The sequence below is a fragment of the Mauremys mutica genome, chromosome 1 (genome assembly GCF_020497125.1).
Source record: "Mauremys mutica isolate MM-2020 ecotype Southern chromosome 1, ASM2049712v1, whole genome shotgun sequence".
Taxonomy (NCBI): domain Eukaryota; kingdom Metazoa; phylum Chordata; order Testudines; family Geoemydidae; genus Mauremys; species Mauremys mutica.
The window spans coordinates 23,091,415-23,116,428 of NC_059072.1; positions in this window are offsets into that span (position 1 = coordinate 23,091,415).

The following is a 25,014-nucleotide window of genomic DNA, read 5'->3' on the forward strand; positions in this document are numbered from 1 at the left end:
GTCCCTATGCAGCAATAGATTACATCTTGAGCTTCATGTGTCTGTCACATTACGGATGCAGCTTTTATTTATTTATTCATTCAGATTTATACTACAATAAACAAATGATCACCTATCCCAAAGTACCGGCACCCCCGACAAACTTTAAAAATACATTTTGTAAAATAGACAGACCCCAGCAATTTCCTGCAGATAACACTATCCATTACCAACAGAGAGAAACAAAACTTTAATATAAAAGTCATTATGAAAACCATCACTACAGTCCCCCTCCAACCATTCTCCAACTTCCCACTGGGCTGAGCACAAGGGATGGGTCTTGAAAGTTACCAAACTCAGGCTGTTATGGATCCTGGCAGTAAGTCCCAAAGGTGCAGAGGCCTAACAGGGAAGTCTTGCTAGCAACTCCCTCTCTTATACTCATGGGGCCACAGCTTAAATGCTTCTGCTGACTGCAGCTGTGCCAGTGTAACTCACACACCTATTGGGTATGGTGTTCTATCCCAGCTAGTGGCACCAAGACCACTTAGAGAGAGATTGGAATCTTTGAATTTGATTGAAAATCAAAATGAATCTGCTTTATAGCTTGAGCTAAGGGCCATATGGCTTTTAGCTCATGCAGTAGAGCAGGGATCGGCAACTTTTGGCTCACAGCCCGGCAGGGAAAGCCCCTGGTGGGTCAGGCCAGTTTGTTTACCTGCCCCGTCTGCAGCTTCAGCCGATTATGGCGGCGGGAAGCGGCGGCCAGCATATCCATTGGCCCATGCTGCTTCCCGCAGCCCCATTGGCCTGGAGTGGCGAACTGTGGCCAGTGGGAACCACAATCGGCTGAACCTGCGGACGCGGCAGGTAAACAAACCATCTCGGCCCACCAGGGTGCTTACTCTGGCGGGTTGCGTGCCAAAGGTTGCCGATCCCTGCAGTAGAGACTCCTGCATTTTGCTCCAGAGGCCCCAGGTTCGATCCTGCCCACCGACGACCAGGGTCTGTCGATGTTACACCAATATGACAAGGGGAGAGAGATGGTCACTTGGGTATGTCCCATTTAGGGTTTTATAGGTTAAACCCCTATAGCCGGAAACCAATAGCAGAGCACAGGTTTCATATTCCCACACAGAGAAATGCAATTTAATAGGCCGCTCTATTCTGTACTAGCTGCAATTTCCACATGGATTTTATCTGGTTTCATCTCTGGTCCTCATCCTGGTGTGCAGGGAGTGCAGCTGCATGCAAGGACCCCCCCTCTATGAGGTATCTAAGGAGCCCTCTGAAGTCTGGGAGAGACTTTTCATTGATTCAGTTGGCTTTAGATCAGGCCCAGTCTGCACAGGGCTCAGGAAAAGTGGCATTCCCTGTGCTCAAGTGCACTTCACATATCCATTACCTCACAGGAAGCAAGAATGAGGTGGGGTCATGCTTCTCCCTCCTCCACAGAATCTTTTCTCCCCTCCACACTGCTGCCTCCAATACACCTAGCAAGTGCAGGGCAGTAGCAAGGGTTACCACCTGGATCTTTGAGACCCCACAGGAATTTTGCTGCTACTCTCAAGTTTTTTCAATGGATCCTCAGTTACCTATAAACTGAGGATGAAACCCTGGTTCCATCAAAATCAACGGCAAAACTCCCAATGACTTGAAGGGGACCAGGATTTCAGCTGAAAACAGTAGGGAGAGACAGGAAAAACAAAAACAAAAAAGTGATGAGCAAAGAGGAGTCAGAAATGCATCAGAGATCCAGGGAGAAAATCATCTGATCTGAAATCACTTATCTTATTAACTGTAGTCCCACCCCCATTTCATTTTCCATGCAACATTTGCAAAGATGACTCCTTTAGAAGAAATCAGAATTCTAACTAGGTCCATAAAAACAAGGTCATAAGCCTTTTTTGAATGTCTCCATCCCTCCTGCTAATAAAAGACCAGCTCCCACCTACACAGCATAAGAATTAGTAACTAAGAAAAGCTCATCCATGTGAGGTGCATATTTAAGGGGCGAGGAAAAGATACAATTTTAAAAGAAAAGATGAGTAAGTTACGGTAGACGCTGGGTAGCAGGAACCAGCATGTTGAATGTTTCTGCATGTTATATACACATTCAATATTAATTCAGTTTCCGTGGTAACTATGACATCCCGCGAAATTATATACTACCATTGAATTACAGAGCATCTTAAAGCAAAATGCACCTGCAGCTAACAGAGACACTCTGTTGTAATTAAAATGTTTCTCCTGCTCGTGTGACACTTCAAATTATCCCTTTAAACATATTTGTTTCTTTCAGATGTAGACCACTAAGATAGATTTAAGCAAAATCCACTGCTAGGAAATTGGTTTCTTGACTCGTGTTGTCCAATAAGTGTCTGACCCATGTTTCTGTGTTTTGTTATGTTTTCCATAGTAAATAGTAACCATATACCTCGAGTCTGTATGATTATTATCTTAGATTCAGAGTAATCACCAAAACAAGCAAGAACAAAAGGAAATCGCCATCTGAGAACACAATGTGTGTCTCTCCATAACAGCTGTATATTTAGAAATGGCAACTGCCTTCAGCAGACTCCTTGAAGTGGAAAGGTACAGCACACACACAAAAAAATAGGTTTCACAGCTTCACACATCAAACATCTGGCTTAGTCTGTTATCTCCTGAAGGCAGGAATGGTCTTCTTTTATGTTTTTAGAGTGCTATCACAATCCTGGTCATCTATAAAAATAATGCCTCCTTTTTTTGGATGAAGTTGTGAGATATACAGGAGACTGTGCATGATCTGAGTGGTTTTTGTAATTCCTCAATAAAATAAAATAAAGGCACAAGGTACAAATTTTCATGAAATGGGTGTCACTATCACAATGCATTCAAGAAAAATGTGACATAAGCAGGCTGCTTTCCCCCAGTTTATAATGGCATGTATTTTTAGCAACATGCTTTGTTAGGATTATTCATCCTAGTTTTCTTCTCTTTTTTCATTGCTCTACTGCAATGGAATTTTTTAAACCAAAACAAAGACCGTTGTCGAAGTGCCCATGGCTGCAAAATGCTCATTTCAGCAGCAGATGAGGCTGTGCAGCATACCTCAGGCCCTACTGGAAAGAGAGGAAAGACTTAGGAAGGCAAAGAACAGCTGTGGTAAGGTGCTGTGTTCCCTTCTCAATGAGAGCTGAGGGTTGTGGACCAGGCCAGCAATCGGTTACCCTGATTCTTACCGTTCTTTGAAAAACTGATGTTGTTCCAGTGCCACTCAATAGTTTTAACCTGGCAAAAATGTGTTGGAGGCATTTTAAAGAATTTCAATATTCCTATTTATCTTACTAAGTATATTTCATGTAACTAAAGTTTAAGCCCACGGGGTGAAACCCTAAGCCCACAAAAGTAAATACCAAAACTCACATTGACTTCAGTGGGGCTAGGATGTCACCATTAAGCTTTTCTAGGTCAAATACATTCATGTATTTCAACTTTTTCACCCCTGTTCTTTACTCAGGGGGCTTCATAATAATTAAAATATAAAATGCAGATAAAATCCACTCTATACATTGAACTGCACAGACAACATTTCAGTGACGTCTGCCCACCACAACACTGCATAACAGAATAACACTGCATCTTCCCATCTCCTCTCCAGTCCTAGCAGCCCCTGGATATGGTGTTCTGTTGGCAAAGTGGTATTTTCCTTCAGACCTGTCTGGAATTAATTCCATACAAGGTGCACTTCAACTCAAACCCAAGGAGGAAATGATTGGTCTATGACTAATATTGCACCTAGCACAATGGGACTCTGATCTCAGCTGGGACTTTACTTAAATACAAAGACTAATAAAAATCCACCTCCTCAATTTCCCCAGCTGAAACACCAGCTCCACCCTGCCCAATGGATTGAGCCAAAGACACCTGAGACTTTGCAACCATTTGACTCTTGAGATGATAGAAAATCAAAATACTACAGACAAATCCATTCCTGGCGTTAGTGGAGTTACAGCAGGAGTGACTTTGGCTCAGTGACACAAATAAGATAGCATCCAGTGTTTTGTCCTGAGAAAAGCTGAGTAGATGACGAAATCTGGTTTAGTTGGAGCTGTTAAGGAAAGACTAAGCTTTGAAATAGATCTTCATTATTTTGAATCAAGACTCCTTACACTTTTCTGCAGTGAATATAGCAAGACTGATGAAGCACTGCCCCAGGGGCAAAGGTTGCCAATAGCTTTGTGCTTTTCAATAACAAAAATATAAATGCAGCACAAAGCTATCGAAAAGAGGGGAAATGGGCAATTAATCCTATTACAAACAAATCCTGACCTCTGCAAAACATCCATGGAAAAACAGGCTAAAAACTGTAACTAACTGTGAAAATCCCAAGGATGTGTAAATAGCTGACCATTTAAGATAAGAATATTTTGTGATTGTATAGTGCATGAGTGACTGAATGAACCCCTGTAGTCACACCCTAACACATTATTGAAATAATCTTTGTACAAAATACTCCTTGTGAGGTATCATTTGAAAAATAATAACTCATTCGTCAATAAAGTCATGGTGAAATGTATGTAGAAACATTGTCTGTAAAGTTGTGAATTTCCTGGCCTGTATGCACATGTTCAGACTCCATGTAACCCTGATTAGGCAGGAGTGGTTAAGCAGGTATATCATAAACAAAGGAATGTGTGTTTACCTCGATTTACATATAAAGAGTAAACCGGGTTATTGAGGCAGCAAGGGAGAGACAAGGCAAATCTACATTTCAGGAAGAAGAAAGAGCATGGGGGCACCTTCACCCCCAGACTCCAGGTCACCTTTGTTACTGTTAGAATACATTTTTCTTTGAGGAGTAATCCTCAGAGGAATCCACTTCAAAGGGGGACCAGACTGTAACAGTGAAGGGCAAAACAGCACAGTCTCTCTCTCTCTCTCTCTTGCTGATTCACCTAAGACAAAGGAACCAGCCCTTTGGGGGCAGATCCTGACTTGAAAATGTGGTCAGCCCTATTGCAGGGAACATGTGATAAGAACGATATCTTGAACCAAGTCTAGTGTGTTAAGTTTTAGTTACTAGAAAGCATTTTATCTTTATTTCTCTTGTAACCATTTGTGACTTTTGTGCCTTGTACTTGTACTTGCTTAAAATCTCTCTTTATAGTTAAATAAACTTGTTTTATTCTTTAATCAAAACTAATCCGGTGTTGTGTTTAAACTAAATTGTTTGGTAACGCTAATTACAGTAGCAAACTCTTGTATATTGACCCCTTACAGGACAATGGACCTGCAATATCTGAACTGTCCAGGAGTGGGCTGGATAGTTTCAGAACACACATGTTGGGGGGAAATCTGGGACTAGGCTTATGTTGGGGTTACCCTGCAAGTGGTAACCAAGGCTGGTGGAAGCTAGGGGGTTGACTGGAGTGTTGTTGGCAGGCTGCAGCTACACACAGACATTCAGGGTGTGACCTGCATGCTGTTTGGCTCTGTGTGAGGAGCCTGCGGTGAGAGCTTGAGCAACAATTTATTGTGACGCACCCAAGGTTGCAGGGCAGGGGGTGACACACCAGAATGTGATAGCATGCCCATTGTGCTTAATTCCATGATTTGTCCCATAGAAGTCAGGGGAACCACTCAGAGTAGTAAGACACATGCAAGGATTGGGCCCTCTATATGTATATCTGCATCATCAATAAAATGCAGCCTCTTCTGGGATAGAGGACAGCAGGTAGAAGGCATCAGCAGGGGAAATTTTGGCCAACGACCTGGCTTAGATACTTCAGTAATGAGAATATTGAAATAGACAGGTAGACTCTGAGACAAACTTCTTCCATTATAAACTATCATTAGGCCTTTAGTGCCCATGCAGAGCAAACCAAGCCTCAGTTCTTAAGGGATCATCTGAAAGACCTACACATTATACTCTTGAAGATAAAGCCCAGCGCTAAATCTGGCAGAACACCTGGCTCTAGCAAATCTAAACTGTGCAAACACAATGCTTAGACCACTAAATTATCCCCTCCAATATATAATTTACACTAAAACCCACTATGCTGATTTCCACCAGCTGAGGAACTGACCTGTAGAATTTATATTATATTTAATTGTTGCCTAATGTTTAAGTATAAAACTTAAACACAATGACTTATACATGTGTAAGCAGGGTCTGAATGAACTCCTTGACAGCTAGTTGGGGATGGGGAGAGACTTCAGGAGTAAACTGTATTGACATGAACACACCTACACTGCATAGGTATCCAGCAGACAGGAGCTGTGTAGCTCCAACTGATCAACTTTTGCTGTAGCTCCAACTGATCAACCAGCAAATCACTATAGTACTGAATGCAGTATCTTTATTGCATGAGTAAAGGGGAGCAGGACTGTGCTGAGTCTGTCCTTATTGAGGGGTCACCCTCAGTTGAAAGGAGCTCAGTAAGCCAGGGGCTCAAATGCCATACCCCTGCAAAAGTAAGGGGGGTGGCAGGTGTCCCGCCTGGAAGGTGTGACCTTCCCACAGGGTTCCCACTCTGGTTTAACCTGTTCTTCACCATTGTTCAAAGATAGAGCTAAATAGGCTTCATTAGGAGCCTTTTATTATGTTAAGTGCTTTACTAAGAGCAGCATGGACTCTCAAAAGAATGGCAGAGAGGCTGGTGGCAAAAGGTGACCAGCCAGTGGAGTAGAACAAGTGGCTGGTGAGGCAGCTAGTGGAGAGGAACTGCAGCTGGTGGGGTGGCTAGCCATAGCAAGTGCTCAGATTGCAGAACAAGCCAGGTGCCTTCTTCCCCTGGTGGGAGGTGACCTCACACAGATGCATCTCTGAACCCTGGGTCCTCACTGACCAAGGACAACCACTGTGAGTGGGGTATGGTGAGCGAGCAGAGAGGGGCACAGTAAATTAACTTTTGGTTGTAGAGTTCAGGAACATGGGGTAGTGTCATGGGCGTCCTGCTCACAGCTTTATGAATCCTGCTTGTTGCATTTTCCCTAATTAATGTCAGGTAATTTCCCTCCTTTCATTAAAAGTTTCTTTGCTACACTCAGACTCTGTGCTTGTGAGTGGGAAAGTTTTGCCTTTCAGAGGCGCCCAGGGCTGGTGTGTACTTTTCCCAGCTTACTGGGTGGAGACTTGAGCTGGTTCTGTGTTGTATTGTTGAAAGGGAACCCCTAGATATTGAACCCAGCCCTGGTTGCTGCTGACTCCACCTGGCAGAAGGGTTACACATGCAAAGTCGGGGTCTGCGGTCTGCATTTACACTGTATGCCTTATAGGCAGCAAAGTCAGCTTTTGGGGTCTGAGTATTACAGCAGCCCTGGGGAAAACAAAAATATCAGCTCCTATAAGCATTACAATCTTTCTGTTGCCAGAATAGGTTCTCACTGTGCCCATTTCTCATTACTGTCCTTGGGACTGATCCCGCTTCCCTTCTTTGCCTCAGTGGGCACCAGTGTAGGCCCCACATCATGAGAATGACATTCAGGATCGGAATTTTAATCCCAACATATTTTTTAAAGACTGCAGTCTGGAACGCCTTTGACCTTTTCGGTGTTCTCTGTTTGATTGGCTGAACAGTCTATCCCCTCCCTGGGGCTCACTCTCTGACTCTGTTACTAATCACATGGCAGAGGAGTACAAATGTCACAGCAGCACAAAGCTACACTCCCCAGAATCCAGGCAGCACTGCAATTCTCACATTCCATCCTTGGAACGCAGATGATGAGAAAACAAGCTCACACGACAGATGGGAACCTTTCCTTGTGAAAATGAATGTGAAAAAGGAGCACTCAGCATTCGGGGGGGTCATTGTCTCTGCTGCGCAGTTTCTTGCAGAGGTCTTAACACAAATTCACGGGCAAGTTTATGAAAGTGTAGATGGAATCTAAGATGGTATAATTTGCACCTTCTTCCGGCCCCTTTAGTGAGCATGTTGCTTCAATTTAGATTGGAGTGGCATTGGCCACTGTCGGTAGACAGGATACTGGGCTAGATGGACCTTTGGTCTGACCCAGTATGGCCATTCTTATGTTCTTATGACACATGGACACTACTATATGGGAATACTCACTGGTATGTAATAAAGAATTCTAGTCCAGTCCCTCAGCTAGTGTAAATTGATATAGAACCAATTGCTTCAATTGAGCTACTCTGATATATACCAGTTGAGGACCTGGCCCTTTAAGTATTTAAAACCCTAAAATGATCATTGTGGAGTTAAAGTTCTGTAATTTTAAGATAAATTCCCTGCCACATGTGCATCAGCAGTACACATGATTATTTGCAACTTGCCAGGAAACGAGCAGTCAGTAACGTGACCACATTTAAACGGCTAAGCTATAGCTGAGATTAATAAAATATAGGAACCATGATGTGAAGTAGAGAGATTCTGAGTGGTAAAAATAATACACTATTCACCACTGCATACCTCCAGTGCACTAACATAATGGGATGGATTTCCCCTTTTAGTCTTCAAACACATTCCTCAGGGAGGCCTGAATATCTGCGCAGCTCAAAACTTTCACCACCAGCTCATTAACAACATTTACAATGCCATGAATCTAACCACAATGTTTGCAATCATGGTTCCTAGTAATGCCATTGCTACTGATGCTGTTATCTAACAAGAGCAGCCACTAAAACTGGGACTATTCAAATTTGATCTTCACTAAGTGCTTCATACTACGCATATTATGCTACTATGCATATGTAATTGGAACAACAAATGATAATAGCAAGCATTTGCTTGTATAGGGACAAGCTACTCAATCATCTGTAATAATAGTTGAAGGTTCCATGGGCTGGGCTCTCTGATGTACCAAATTTCTGCTTGGAGTAGCAGAGAATGGGTATCATCAAGGAGCCATTTAGGACTTCCTAAATCTCTGTTTGGAGCAGTCTTTGACAAAGGTTAGAGGAACCTGGGGGCTGCTTTGACCTCTCCCAGGTGACAGCAATTCTCAAGGTGTAAGGCAACCATATTTTCCCAAAGCAAAATAGGACACTGCTTGGGGCCGGCCCAAGGCCCCCCACCCTCTCCCCACCCACATGGGGCCAGCCTGAAACCCCCTGCCGCCTGCCCGTGTGCGGCTGGCCCGTCCCAAGCCAGTTCCTTCCTTCCACTCAGGGCTGGGGTTGCCATTCTCCCACCTCCACTCACACAGTCCTCTGTGCTCCAATAGGGGTTGTGCCCCACTTTTTTTGGCAAAACTGAACATTTCACCCACCTTAGAGTAGCCCCATCTAAGTTGTATTTGCCTAGTTTATTGATAAGAATATCATGTGAAACCGTATCAAATGCCTTGTCCTGTTTGCTCTTGCCAGCTGATGATCAGAGAGCACACAGCTGAAAGGAAGGCAGACAGCACTAGCAAAGAATTTGGAAACTCTCTTCCTTTCTTCCCTATTACCCCCACTCTTTTGTTTGGATTTTCATTGCATGAGACGCTCTTTGGTGTAGGGTCAGCATTTTCTTGTTTCTACTGAACATTTGTGGTTGCTGTGAAATAATAAAATAATAATAGGGAGAAGTAAACCAGAGAAGCATTCATGGAAGCCTGAAATGTCTATCCTGGAATGTCTACCCATTTCAGGGAATATCTAATCTGGGACACCCATGATACCATTTAATCTCCTCATTTTCTCTCACCCACAGACCTAAGCAGCTGCAAATCTTGGCTTGTGAAATCAAGTGATCAGTTGCTGAAGTAAAAATGTGTTAACTTTAGCAGTTGCTTTATGTCTCTCCATGCCAATTGCCAGGCATGACAAATAAGCACTTTTAAAAATATAGGGCCAGATTCACCAATACACTCTTCCTGTTTGCACCCCCTCGAGTGATGAAAATAGCTATAAAACTAATCTTCGCAGACTGATTATGCCTGCTTTGCATTACCAGAGCGACACGAAGCAGCCAGAATATGACAGTGACTGTGGCCCATAAAATCCATCTCCAGTGGTAATAGTGAATATGACCAATAACAAACCATTTTCTGTTCCTAAAGTATTAAGCTCTAACTGGAAAATGTGTCTCTTCGCTATCAAAGGAATGTCCATTTTCACTGCAACATTCAGGTTTGCCTTAAACATTGCATATTCTGTTAGAAATTCATAGTATTCAAAAGTCATTTATGTCTCATTCTCCATTTGTTAATGAAAGAGCTGAAACACTGGGGTAGTGATTCTTGTAATAACTGTCTGTTCAGTGTCTCTCTGTGTTTCTCTACTTCCTGAAGCAAATCAATGCATTAGGAAAGTCTGACTCTTTGGCCTGGTCTACACTGGGGTGGGATCGATCTAAGATACGCAACTTCAGCTACAAGAATAGCGTAGCTGAAGTCGACGTATCTTAGATCAACTTAGATAGACTCACTTCGCGTCCTCGAGGCATGGGATCAATGGCCGCCGCTCCCCCGTCGACTCAGCTTCTGCCTCGCGCCCTGGTGGAGTTCCGGAGTTGACAGGGAGCATGTTTGGGGATCGATGTATCACGTCTAGACGAGACGAGAGATTCATCAATTTCCAAGAGATTGATCACTACCCGCCGATCTGGCAGATAGTGTAGGCATACTCTTTGGATTCGTGTGTGAATTTTTTGCAGCTGACTTGTGTATTTATTCTTCCTAAATGGAAAAGGAATCCATCACATCTGGATCAATCTTCTCATTAATGGTCTGATCCAAAACTTACTGAAGTCAATGTGAGTCTTTCCATTCACTTTAGTATGCTAGGGATCAGTCCCTGTGTAGTTGGGAAACTAGCCTTCTGCAAGCATTACTCACATGTGTACTCTCACTGATGTTTACTTCTGTGAGCGAAGCCTACGCATGTGTGTGAGGGTATCTGGACACAGCCAAAGTATTGCTCATTATAAATAATAAGAATCATCCATGTCATTGGAAGACTAAATTTCCCTTAGTTGATTGTCTTTAATTTTGCCCTAAAGTCCAGATCTTTGTGTAATAAAGGCTTTAAAAAGTCCAATCTTCCTTTTTCCATCCTCTCCCTGCTCCCTCCATCCCCCAGCCCTGGGGGTGAACACTGCTACACGTTGCAGCTAGAAGAAACTGTAGAATAAAATACAGAATCTCTGCTCCTGGGACATGCATGCAAAATTTTCTTCTTCTATTTCCTTTATAGCTTGTCACAACTTGCTTGAATTGCACATAGAACTATCTCTGCACTAGCTCGCCGATATCAGAAAGTGCCAATTAATACCAGGGCTGTCTGCAGAGTGTCTTTCAGTCCCTTTAAGGTTTTCTCTCTTTCCCCAGAAGATCCTTTTCAAATGTGGGTGAAGATGTCTGTGAATTATGTGCTCGTGACAAGCATAGCCCAATACAAGTAAATGCATGTAACTACATACTTTGGGTACTGGGTAGAAATGAAAAGGACAGCATATTATTGTAATGTCTTGGTAGACACAGACACAGGCAATAGATGTGATTATGCTGATGCTGTGTTAACTGTGCAAAGACAGTTCTAGCTTCCCTGCTTTTATTATGCAGGAAGGAAAAATTAAGTGCTATGTGGCTTTTGAGTCATTGGCTTCTCTGAAAACATTGCCTTACATAGGACCTGATGGGACTCTTTCTAATGACTTCAGTGGGCATTAGATCAGGCTTAAATGCAGGGATTGACAGGTCTGATGTAATTATTTGCACCTGTACAGCTATTAAACACAGCTTTAAAACCTCTTCTGTTCAAATGATCCTGAACTAGAATTTACATGGAAAATGGATCATTCTTCAAATAAACTTATATTTTACAGGGCATAATATGTCTATGAATATGTAATGGGAGTTCTGAATCTACCACCTTCTACCAACTACTGTTTGGTTTTCACAGCTCCTAAGTGTTGCAGTCATAGACCTAACACATTCTTTATTGTGAAGAAATGCTCTTTTCAAGTGGCTAGCAGCTTCTAAAGAGAGATTAGAGCAAATTAAGTCTGCATATACCATATATAGCAGTGGTGGACAACCTGTGGCCTGGGCGCCACACACGGCTCGTTAGGGTAATCCGCTGGCAGGCCACCAGACAGTCTGTTTACATTTGCATGGCCGCCCACAACTCCAGTGGCCGCAGTTCACCATTCCCGGCCAATGGGAACCACAGAGACATGCTGGTCGCTGCTTCCCGCAGCTCACATTGGCCGGGAATGGTGAATCGCAGCCACTAGGAGCTGCAGGCAGCCATGCAAATGTAAACGAACTGTCTGGCGTCCCGCCAGCAGATTACCCCGATAGGCACAGGCCGCAGGTCACCCACCACTGATATATAGGGATCACTTCACCCATGGCTGAAATGCCCCAGGCAATAACTGCACATGTAACCCACGTGCTTTTATACTGCCTTTTTTGTTGGTGTTTTATTCCAAAGAAAAAGAGAGCAGCAGTGGAGAGTAGGAAGATCTTTGTTGGTCTCATCGTGATTCTGATACACATACAGGGAGAAAAGCAGGGACGTGGCCAGAAGTGTCAGAAATACGCAGCAGAGGAGTGTGGTACCCACTGAGCATGCTCAAAAACTTCCTTGAAGCCAATGTTTGAAGGCGCCATTATGCACAAGCAGTTTTGCATGTCTTACACATCCTCAGTCTTAGATGTGAGCCAATCATCCAATGGACTTGGCTCAATGCTGATGATGGAAGGCTATTTAGATACTGAGCCCTTAGGGTCAGGCTGGTTTCCTACTCTGTTTGTACCATGTTGAGCACAATGGAACTCCAATCCTTGGAGTCCATAAGCCCTACATACTACTACTGCTAATAATAATAATAATGAATAATGCCAGAAGAGATGGATGCTATCATGTTTGGGTCTCAAAATCTGTAACACTTTGGCTACGGTTATGTGTTATTCCAGCCTTTGCCTATTAGGGAAACCCCTTAATCAAAATAATGTATGGGTCACTACAGTGTATTTTATGGGGGAAGGGGGAGAGCTGGAAGAGGAGCTTCTGTCACCCCATAGCATGTATTTACTAGGGAAAAGGCATGTTCTTAACTCAACAACTAAAGCGAGCTAAAATCCTAGGGCAGACAGGGCAGTTTTTACACAGGTCATGCTATGGGGGAGTCTAGAGTTTACCTACATTTTAGGCCACACTATGGACTGAGAAATGGCCTATGGAGAAAATCAGTAGAAAAAAGAATGTATATACACACGTGTGCGCTAAAGAGAAATGTTATGGTGAAGCCCTACATTGCAGCGTAACAACCCTTCCTTACAATTCACACACACAAAAGGGAGTTTGTGAAAGTCTATTGAGGAAGAACAGACTGGTAGACTTACTGCCTAATAATTTTTTAAACAAAATCTATTAATATTTTTGCAAATATTTGTTTGTAGCCAATGTACACATTTGACTAACAAGCAATTGTGCAGTGCTGTGTCTGTGAAGGGAACTGAGAATTGTTAAGAAAGACCTAAACTTAGGGTTTCGAAGACAATAGCTCTGGGTTTGGCTCTGTGCAATACTTTCTGAAAAGACAGAACTCTGACATGACTTCAGCAAAAATGTAAGCCGAAATGCAAGAAGGTGAATATAACAGTTGGTGCACATAATTTGCCTCCATGTCCCAGTTCTACACACACATACCCCCACACTCTGGCTCTATTTTACTCTCTTCTAATAAATACTTGCTTCACCAGGCTATGGTTTTAGACTGCCATGAATCAGATTATGGTCTGAAGTACAGTTTCTACTCTGGCTTTGTCTACACAATGACTTAGTGCTCAGCCAGCCAGGGTGTGACTCTACAGTGCACTAGCTTGCCGCACACTAAGTCGCTGGGTGGACCTTTCTACACCAGGAACTAAAAGTTCCATTGTGCGCTTTGACATACTCCCATTTCCAACAGCTGGTATATCCCGTCCTGCCTTTCAGCTTAAACAGGAATACATCAAAACACGTTACGGAACTTTTAGCACTCAGTAGCAGGGTCCACATGACGACTTAGTGCGCAGCATGCAAGTGCGCTGTATATTCACACCTGAGCTTGCTGTGCACTAAGTCACCATGTAGACAAGCCCTAACTCAGATATACTTTGAGAACACAATGAATTGTTGCTTTCACAGCCAATACCTTGCCTGCTACTAATAGGAAATGTAGTAAAGCAGAAGGGGATCAATTGTGGGAAAACTGGCAAAATTGCTTATAGGTTGGACAATGCATCTTGATAATCCAATATTAACTACTGTCTATCCTGGAAGTTCTCATATGATGCTTGTCAAATGAGCAGCTAACCTGCTTTGCTTCATCTATGAACTAGCATATGGAGCAACTTCTCGGAAAGACCGTCAGAGCAGATTCTTTATCTAGGCCTTGTCTACACTACAAGACTATTTCGAATCAACTTAGTTCGAATTTGTGGATTCGACCTTATGAAGTCGAATTTGTGTATCCATACTAAATACACTAATTCGAATTTCTGAGTCCACATTCACGGGGCCAGCGTCGACTTTGGAAGCGGTGCACTGTGGGAAGCTATCCCACAGTTCCCGCACTCCCCGCTGCCCATTGGAATGCTGGGTAGAGCTCGCAATGCCTGCTGGGGGAAAAATGTGTCGAGGGTGGTTTTGGGTAACTGTCATCATTCAACCGTCACTCACAAACGCCCTCCCTCCCTGAAAGCGCCGGCGGGAAATCTGTTCGCGCACTTTTCTGGTCGGTTACAGCGCGGACGCCACAGCACTGCGAGCATGGAGCCCGCTGCGATCATCGCTGCACTTATGGCCGTTGTCAACTCCTCGCACCTTATCGTCCACCTGTGCAACAGTCAGCTACTGAGAAATCGGGCGAGGAGGCTCCGGCAGCGCGGTGAGGAGAGTGGCGCAGACCTCTCAGAAAGCAGGGTACGCCGGGCAGTGGAGATCATGGTGGCAATGGGTCAAGTTCATGGTGTGGAACGGCGATTCTGGGCCCGGGAAACAAGCACGGACTGGTGGGACCGCATAGTGCTGCAGGTCTGGGATGAATCACAGTGGCTGCGAAACTTCAGGATGCGTAAGGGCACTTTCCTTGAACTCTGTGACTTGCTGGCCCCTGCCCTGAAGCGCCAGGACACCGGATGCGAGCAGCCCTGAGTGTGCAGAAGCGAGTGGCCATAGCCCTCTGGAAACTTGCCACGCCAGACAGCTACCGGTCAGTAGCGAACCACTTTGGCGTGGGCAAATCTACCGTGGGGGTTGCTGTGATGCAAGTAGCCCACGCAATCGTTGAGCAACTGCTCTCAAAGGTAGTGACTCTCGGAAACGTTCAGGTCATCATAGACGGCTTCGCCGCGATGGGATTCCCAAACTGCGGTGGGGCTATAGATGGGACTCACATCCCTATCCTGGCACCGGCCCACCAGGCCAGCGAGTACATTAACCGAAAGGGCTACTTTTCCATGGTGCTGCAAGGACTAGTGGACCATAGGGGACGTTTTACCAACATCAACGTCGGGTGGGCGGGCAAGGTTCATGACGCGCGTGTGTTCAGGAGCTCTGGTCTCTTTAGACTCCTCCAGGCAGGTACTTTCTTCCCGGACCACAAAATAACGGTTGGGGATGTGCAGATGCCTACAGTGATCCTCGGGGACCCAGCCTACCCGCTAATGCCCTGGCTCATGAAGCCCTATACAGGCGCCCTGGACAGTGAGAAGGAACTCTTCAACTACCGGCTAAGCAAGTGCAGAATGGTGGTGGAGTGTGCTTTCGGACGTCTCAAGGGGAGATGGCGGAGCTTACTCACTCGCTTGGACATCAGCGAAAAGAATATCCCCGTAGTTATTGCTGCTTGCTGTGTGCTGCACAATCTGTGTGAGAGCAAGGGCGAGGCCTTTTTGTCCGGATGGGAGGTTGAGGCAAATCGCCTGGCTGCAGTTTACGCTCAGCCAGACACCCGTGCCGAGAGAATATCCCAGCGGGAAGCGCTCTGTATCCGGGAGGCTTTGAAAGCAAGTTTCCTCGGAGATCAGGGTAACCTATGACTCTCCACTTGCTTTCAAGAGAAACTGACCCTGGGCCTGTGTCAGTTTGTGTCGATTTGGATCTGCGGCTACATGCCTTGTTCTCCAAGTTTCCCCCACTTCCAAAGCACGTTTTTAAGCAAAGTAATTGTTACACTCATTATTAATAAATCTTTCTTTTACTTTGCATTTCTGTTCTGGTGTTGAGACATGGACGCATACTGTGCTGGGCACGGTGTGCACTGACGTACAGACCGCTTCCTCCATAGAGGACTGACATCCTCCTGCTCCTACATAGGTCTCTGGGGTGGGGACGGATGACAGTGGTTCTGCATGAAGGGGAGGGTTTGCAGGAAGGGGCGAGTGGTGCCTTCTTTGCATAGGGGTTTGGATGACGGCAGTGGGCTGCGGGTTTCTGCGTGGGAAGGGGTGATGGGTGTGGGAGAAGGGTGACTATCTGTCCGTGGATGAGGGCTCTTGTTGGGGCTCAGGGCAGCGGATAGGCTCGTGGATCCGTTGCAAGTGCATCGTAAGGGCAGCCTGCCTTCACAGTAATGGCGTGACAGGCGCTAGGACCCTGGACAATTATACACATTACGAAATGAACAGGGGCAGCATACACAACACAGAATGACCCTGGTGCCTACTGACTGCAGTGTGTGTGTGCCCCGCAGTTGATCCTTTCCCCAAGTCTGTACCCTGGTACTGTAGGCTATACCGTGCAAGTATGAAACCCCTGTCCACCCCATACACCGAAAAATCCTCTGACAGGAAAGACATGACGGAAACAGTGATTAACAGCAAACAGCTTTTATTAATCTAATAAACAGTGGGGGGATGAACCTTGGATTTGGGACTGGCTGAGCCTATAAGGGAAGCACTTCTACAAATTTCTAACGTGAGAAGTGCGGGGTACACGGCCGCTCTGCTCTGGTTCAGTGACAGTTCTCACGTCCTCTACCACCCCTCCGTCTTGTACTTTTGGGTGAGGGGGGGCCAGGACTTCTTGGCTGGTGAGGGCGATTGCAGAGACACTGCAGGGGGGCCCTGTCCTCCAGCCTGTGGTCCTGCAGGACATCAACAAGGCGACGAAGCGTGTCCGTTTGTTCCTTCATGAGACCAAGTAGCGTTTGGGTGGTCTGCTGGTCTTCCTGCCGCCACCTATCCTCACGTTCCATGAGTGTGCGATGCTGCTCACATAGGGTCTCCCTCCAGTGTTTCTGCTCTGCAGCCTCTGCTCGGGAGCAGACCATCAGTTCAGCGAACATGTCGTCCCTAGTCTTCTTCTTTCGCCGTCTAATCATTGCCAGTCTCTGCGAGGGGGATGCCTGGGCAGTCCGGGAAGGACCCGAAGCTGTGTGATGGGGAAAGTTAGTGATTTCCTTGTACAGATACATTTTCGCGAACAGTGAACACCGTCTAGTCAATTTCCATGAAGAAGACCGTACCGGACAACAAGTGTCACGTGGTCTCCAGAGAAGCACAACATTTTGGCCTACGCTCTGATTGGCTGCGCCATTGCACAGGAGAGCGGAGAAGTCGGGAGAGAGAGCAGAATCCCTCTAGCAGAGAGTCCTGGTAAGCCTTACAGTACATTATGCTTATCAGTTAACGGATAGCTGTGCCGTCGTGCTAACGGCAATCTGGAAATCAGATACTATGACCCTTTTGCAGCCACTCCCGACACTGCAGGGGAAAGATCAATGTATGCTTTTCCTGTGTGGCCTACAGCACGTGGCTGCTAAGCGCGGGGCTTTGTTATGCAAAGTATAAGTAAACCATTAAGAACAGTAACTATTCGCTAATTGCCCTAATTAGATGCAGCACTTCAGTAACGAGATTACCCTGAGGCGTGTCTCTCGAGTGCAGAAAGAAAGGATGTTAAGGGAAGCACTTCACCGACCGGGACCCTACGCGGCCATGCTGGTAGAGGCGATGGTTCCCCTGTATCTGAGGATGTCGTGGCGTGGAAGAGTGAGCTTCACCGGAGGACCAAATAGGGCACCTCTTCCTCGAAACCTCCTGCGGAGGGTATTTGAGGAACTGTTTGAAGCATTTGTGGAATTGTCCATGGAGGACTATTGTTCCATCCCAATCTGTGTAGACCTACTGTTCGTTTAGTTTCCCTTTAAAAAGTTTTAGATATAGTATTTATAGATAGAATTTATATTTTTGGTATACATGTTTTCGAGCAAATAAATATTTTCTTGTTTATACGACTTACCGCCTGATCCTTCCCCTGACTCTGAGTCCGGGTTCACGGCCGTGAGGGTTGGTAGGGGATCTCTGTGAGGGTGAGGAACAGATCCTGGCTGTCAGGGAAAGCGGCATTGTGTTCGCTGTCGCCTGCGCCTTCCTCCACGGACCCTTCGTCGTCTTGCCCATCGGCGAACATCGAGTAGGAACTGTCCTGGCTCACTATGCCATCCACTGAGTCCACGGTCAGTGGTGGGACAGTGGTGGCAGACCCACCGAGAATGGCATGCAGTGCCTCGTAGAAGCGGCATGTCTGGGGCTGTGCTCCGGAGCGTCCGTTTGCCGCTCTGACTTTTTGATAGCCTTGCCTCAGGTCCTTGACTTTCACGCGGCACTGCATCGCATCCCGGCTGTATCCTTTCTGTGTCATGGCTTGGGAGACCTTCTCGAAGGTCTTTGCATTACGCTTGTTGGAGCGCAGCTCCGACAGCACAGACTCCTCGCCCCACACAGCGATCAGATCCTGGACTTCCCGGTCTGTCCATGCTGGGGATCTCTTTCTATTCTTGCATTGGGCTGACTCCTCTGCTGGAGAGCTCTGCATCGTTGCAGGTGCTGCGGAGCTCGCCCCGATGTCCAGCCAGGACGTCAGATTCAAAGTGCCCAGACAGGAAAATGAATTCAAATTTTCCCGGGTCATTTCCTGTGTGGCTGGTCAGAGAATCCAAGCTCCGACTGCTGTCCAGAGCGTCAACAGAGTGGTGCACTGTGGGATAGCTCCCGGAGCTACTAAGTTCGATTTGCATCCACACCTAGCCTAATTCGAGCTAGCAAGTGCGAATTTAGCGTTACTCCACCTGTCGGGGTGGAGTACCAAATTCGAACTAAGGAGCCCCCTAGTTCGAATTAAATGGCTTCCTGGTGTGGACGGTTGAGCGATTAGTTCGAATTAACGCTGCTAAATTCGATTTAAGATCCTAGTGTAGACCAGGCCCTAGATTGCATTAACTGGTTTATTATCCTTAGCCCCAGAAGGAAGATGAGGGATTTAATCACATCCTGAAATACATGTGTCAAGGAAGGAAGAAAACAAGCAAATGCCCTGTAAAATAGAGCTCAAAATACTTCCTTACCTACCTCACAGGGCTTTCGTGAATTAATTTTTAGTGAGCATTTCAAAGAGGTAAATCACTAAGGAACAGTTGTATTTGGAAACTGAATTTATTCTTTATTTCTGCCCGTGGTACAGTAATGCCTATAAGCCTCTGTGGCAGGGTGGCGACTCAGCGGCACGGCACCTCCTGCTGGTCATCCTGGGAATTAGCTTTTTCCTGCCCAGAGCGCCCTCTTCAAGCTGGTGTCTTGCCTGCCGCTGGCTCCTGTGTTCCTCCCGGACCCTGGTACCCTCTATGTCAGGGTTCTGCCCCGACAATAACCCACAATCTGGGTCTCCCCACGCAGGGGAACCCCCCAACCCTCTATCCCCACCTTGCCTCAGTGGCTACTGCCAGTCTCCATCTAGCCCCCACTCACTGGGGCAGTCTGTAAAACACTCATCATTGGCAAGGAGGGTTCATAGACTTAAGGTCAGAAGGGACCATTATGATCATCTAGTCTGACCTCCTGCACAATGCAGGCCACAGAATCTCACCCACCCACTCCTGTAACAAACCCCTAACCTATGTCTGAGTTATTGAAGTCCTCAAATTGTGGTTTAAACACCTCAAGCTGTGGAGAATCCTCCAGTAAGTGACCTGGGACACACACACTGCAGAGGAAGGCGAAAAACCTGCAGGGCCTCTGCCAATCTGCCCTGGAGGAAAATTCCTTCCCGACCCCAAATATGGCGATCAGTTAAACCCTGAGCATGAGGGCAAGACTCACCATCCAGCACCCAGGAAAGAATTCTCTGTAGTACCTCAGATTCCACCCCATCTAACATCCCATCACAGACCACTGGGCATATTTACCTGCTAATAATCAAAGATCAATTAATTGCCAAAATTAGGCTATCCCATCATACCATCCCCTCCATAAACTTATCAAGCTTGGTCTTGAAGCCAGATATGTCTTTTGCCCCCACTACTCCCCTTGGAAGGCTGTTCCAGAACTTCACTCCTCTGATGGTTAGAAACCTTCATCTAATTTCAAGTCTAAACTGCCTAGTGTCCAAGACTGCTGCCTTTGCCTATCTCTGAGCTGCTCCTCTGCAGCCCCAGTACCTATTTGGCCCCTTTTTGCAAGGCCTGCAGCCTGGGGTTTTTCCTGGCTAGAGCTCCCCAGCTCCCTCTGCCCTTCCCCAGCACTGCTCCACCTCAGGTGCTCAGCTCCCAGGCTGTTAGCTTCTGGCCCACTGCCCTCTTATAAGGGCAAGCTGGGCCCTGATTAAGCTGGCCACAGCTGTGGCTGCTTTCTCCATCAGCCTCCCTTTTCCCAGCTGCGGCCCTCTCCAAGGCTGCTTTAACTTCTTCAGGACCGGAGTGGGGTGCTAGGTACTGTATGTACATATAGTAAAAGACAGTCCCCACCATGAAGTGCTTACAATGTAAATTAAAGTGTGGTGGTGGCAGCACTACACTTAAGGTTAAGGCTAGCTTACTTTTTCATAGCTGATTGTTCTAAAATCCACATGCTTAGTCTTGAAAGTTACTGCACCTCATAGGGACCCAGGAGGACGTGTGGTCAGATTTTGAGGTTGGTTGAGCAAAGGGTTTCTGAAGTACAGACCTCCTAAATAAGTCATGTGACACCAACATTGTACAGTTCATCTGATAGTTTTGCACATAGCTGGGGCTCCTATCATGGATTATTAGGGTTGGAAGGGACATCAGGAGATCATCTAGTCCAACCCCCTGCTCAAAGCAGGACCAATCCCCAAATGGCCCCTTCAAGGATTGAACTCACAAGCCTAGGTTTAGCAGGCCAATGCACAAACCACTGAGCTATCAGCCATCAGTATTGAGTTCACCAGTGTTCAACACCCACCGCCCCTTTGGGAAAGCAATACTTTGAAAGTTATTCAGGGTGAAAGTTGGATCTACAGTATCTCAAGCCAAGCTGAAGAGCCAGAGAAAATCATTTGTACGGTGTGACAGGACTCGGGTTCTGTTGCTAATCAGAGTGTTTGCAGGCAGGCTGATGTCAGAGGGACTGGATGCAGTGGTGAGCTGGAGCCGGTTCGCAAGAACCGGTTGTTAAATTTAGAAGCTGATGTAGAACCGATTATTAAAGGGGCCAGCGGGTGGGCAAACTCTGGTCCGCGGGACCATCCTGTCCGGCCCGCCTGAGCTCCCAGCTGGGGAGGCTCCCCTGGCCCTCCCCCGCTTCCCCCCTGCCCTTGCAGAGTCCCAGCGTGTCATGCCACAGGCGCTCTGGGCAGCTCTGAAGCTCCTACCACTTTGGGCAGCATGGTAAGGGGGCCAGGCCGGGGCTGGGAGGAGGGGTTGGATAAGGGGCAGGGAGTGGTTGGAGGGGGCGGAGGTTTGAGGGGGGCAGTCAGGGGACGGGGAGGTGGGTAGGCGTGGGAGTTCCAGGGGTCTGTCGGGGTGGTGGTGGATGGGGTCGGGGCAGTCAGGGGACAGGGAGCGGGGTGAGTTGGGTAGGGGGTGGGCTCCGGTGGCTATTTAAAGGGCTGGGGCGGTAGAAGCAGGGGAGCCCCGGGCCCTTTAAATAATCCCCAGAGCCCAGTGGTAGTGGGGGGCTCCGGGGGCTTTTTAAAGGGCCCAGGGCTCCAGCTGCCTCTGCCACCCAATCCTTTAAATAGCTGCGGGACCCCTGCTGCTTCCCCAGGGCTCCCGCAGCTATTTACAGGGCCAGGGCAGTAGAAGCAGGGGAGCCCTGGGCCCTTTAAATAGCCCCCAGAGCCCCAGGCTGCTGCTGCTACCCCAGTGGGGGGGGCACTTACCTTACAGAGTGGGCTGGGGCTGACTCCCTTAGCCACGCCCTTTCCGCCCTAGGCCCCACCCCTTCCAGGGGCCAGAGCTGGCCCCAGCGTACCGGTAAGTCACTGGACTTACTTTCACCCCTGGTCTCGGGAGGGGGTGGTCAGGGGACAAGGAGTGGGGGGGGGTGATGGGTTGCGGGTTCTGAGGGGGCAGTCGAGGGCAGGACGTGGGTTGGGTTGGGGTTGGATGGGGGGGGGAGACAGGCACATGGTGGGGGTATCTTCACTTGTTCCGGGTGAAGGACCCGCCGCTGAAATGCTGCCGAAAACCCAGAGCGAGTGAAGACCCCCCCCCTCCACTGAAGTGCTGCCGAGGACCTGGTAGGGAACCAGTTATTAGGATTTTGGGAGCTCATCAATGACTGGATGACTTGCGGTAACATTTCTTGTGCCCACTGGTTGCTCCCTGGCTGCATTTTGTAGAGGCTCCTTGTGGAAGTTCTGCTCTGAGAGCAGTTTCCTGTTTACAAGCTGATATTTCAGAGTGTTCTAACAGCCACATGCATACTCTGTTCTTACTTTAGTGTCAGGGAGAACACCAATAATTAAATAGAGGGAAGACAAAAGACTCTAGAAGCAGCAGCATTAGACCAGATCTACACTCAGGGGCGCTGGAACAATTTGTATAGTGGGGGTGCTGAAAGCCATTCAACCAAACTGTAAACCCTGTATATGATGGAAACCACTTTGAGCCAGGGGATGCTGCTGCACCCCCAGCACTTCTAGTTCCAGCACCTATGTCTACACTAGAAACGTTTGCCAATATAGTAATGTCAGTTGAGTGTGTGATTCTTAATGACATTGTTTTAATTAACAAAAGCCCTAGTGTAGATGTACCATTTATCTCATTTGGGTAGCTGGTATAAGCTATAACATCAGAAGTATGCTCTTACCATTGTAAGTTGAACCTACATACATTAAGAGTGTTTGCTGGGTTAGCTATAGCAGTAACCTTTTGTAGTGACTACTATGCCTTAAGGTAAGGCAAACATGTGTCATGGTCCTCACCTGTTTCCTAAACAATGGGACAGAGTGTGAGCAAAGAAAATCAGGTAGCTAGGTAGCTACAACTCTCATCAATGGCAGCATGATCAAAAGGAACTGTAGTGCACCAGGAAACACATCCCTAATAGAGAGCCCTATTCTCAGGGCTGTCATAATGCTGACATTAATAAATGTAGTGCCAGGGTAATGCGGTCAGTCAAAACTATAACTTGTGTTTATCATTAAATATGAAGTCAGAAAACAAATTTCAATTTTCTACAATAATTTATCCACGCGTCACAAACCAAAAGCTTTCACTCATCCTAGTGCTGTTGTTCCTGTGAAAAGGGGTCCAAAAGGAAATGTTAGACATCAGAGCATTTTTTTTAAAACCAGCCATTGCAAACCTCAAATGATATTTTCCCCTCACAAATCAAGGAATAGGAAACAGGAAAATCAAGGAGTACACAAATTACAACAAAATTTTAAAACGATACTCAAATCCAAAGGACAGAATTTCAGTAGAACTTTTTCACCCCGTGTTAAAATGGAAATCCAGGTATAACATCAATTATTATGGGCCATTCATTAGGGCAATGGGAAGAGTCTGTGGTGCAAATTGAGGGTCACTTCATCAAGGGCTCCCTCAGATATAGTCCCCACCCCGATAACTGATTTTAATAATCCAAGAGCTCTAAAATCCACATGCACAGGAAGATTGTCTTGAAAATGTGTATACTCCTGGGGTAGAGTTAGTGGTGCAGAGGTTGGGTAATTTGATTAAGGGGTTCCCAGTATACATCCCCAGTATGAATTTCTTTTAATTTTCAAACTGCTCAAAATCCATGTGCATAGTGAGATTATTCTGAATACCATTTATCATAAGGCCTGTACAGATCTAGACAAAACAATAATATGCCTAGACACATTTCCCTGCCTCAGTTTCCTCACCACTTTGAGTGTTCTTTGAGTTGAGGTGGTCCAAGATTTTTAAGGAGTCCATAAGAACATAAGAAAGGCCGTACTGGGTCAGACCAAAGGTCCATCTAGCCCAGTATCTGTCTACTGACAGCGGCCAATGCCAGGTGCCCCAGAGGGAGTGAACCTAACAGGTAATGATCAAGTGATCTCTCTCCTGCCATCCATCTCCATTCTTTGACAAACAGAGGCTAGGGACACCATTCCTTACCCATCCTGGCTAATAGCCATTTATGGACTTCACCACCATGAATTTATCCAGTTCTCTTTTAAACCCTGTTGGAGTCCTAGCCTTCACAACCTCCTCAGGTAAGGAGTTCCACAAGTTGACTGTGCGCTGGGTGAAGAAGAACTTCCTTTTATTTGTTTTAAACCTGCTGCCCATTAATTTCATTTGGTGACTCCTAGTTCTTGTATTATGGGAATAAGTAAATAACTTTTCCTTATCCACTTTCTCAACATCAGTCATGATTTTATATACCTCTATCATATCCCCCCTTAGTCTCCTCTTTTCCAAGCTGAAGAGTCCTAGCTTCTTTAATCTCTCCTCATATAGGACCCTCTCCAAACCCCTAATCATTTTAGTTGCCCTTTTTTGAACCTTTTCTAGTGCCAGTATATCTTTTTTTGAGGTGAGGAGACCACATCTGTACACAGTATTCGAGATGTGAGCGTACCATGGATTTATATAAGGGCAATAATATATTCTCAGTTTTATTCTCTATCCCTTTAATGATTCCTAACATCCTGTTTGCTTTTTTGACTGCCTCTGTACACTGCGTGGGCATCTTCAGAGAACTATCCACGATGACTCCAAGATCTTTTTCCTGACTCGTTGTAGCTAAATTAGCCCCCATCATATTGTATGTATAGTTGGGGTTATTTTTTCCAATGTGCATTACTTTACATTTATCCACATTAAATTTCATTTGCCATTTTGTTGCCCAATCACTTAGTTTTGTGATATCTTTTTGAAGTTCTTCGCAGTCTGC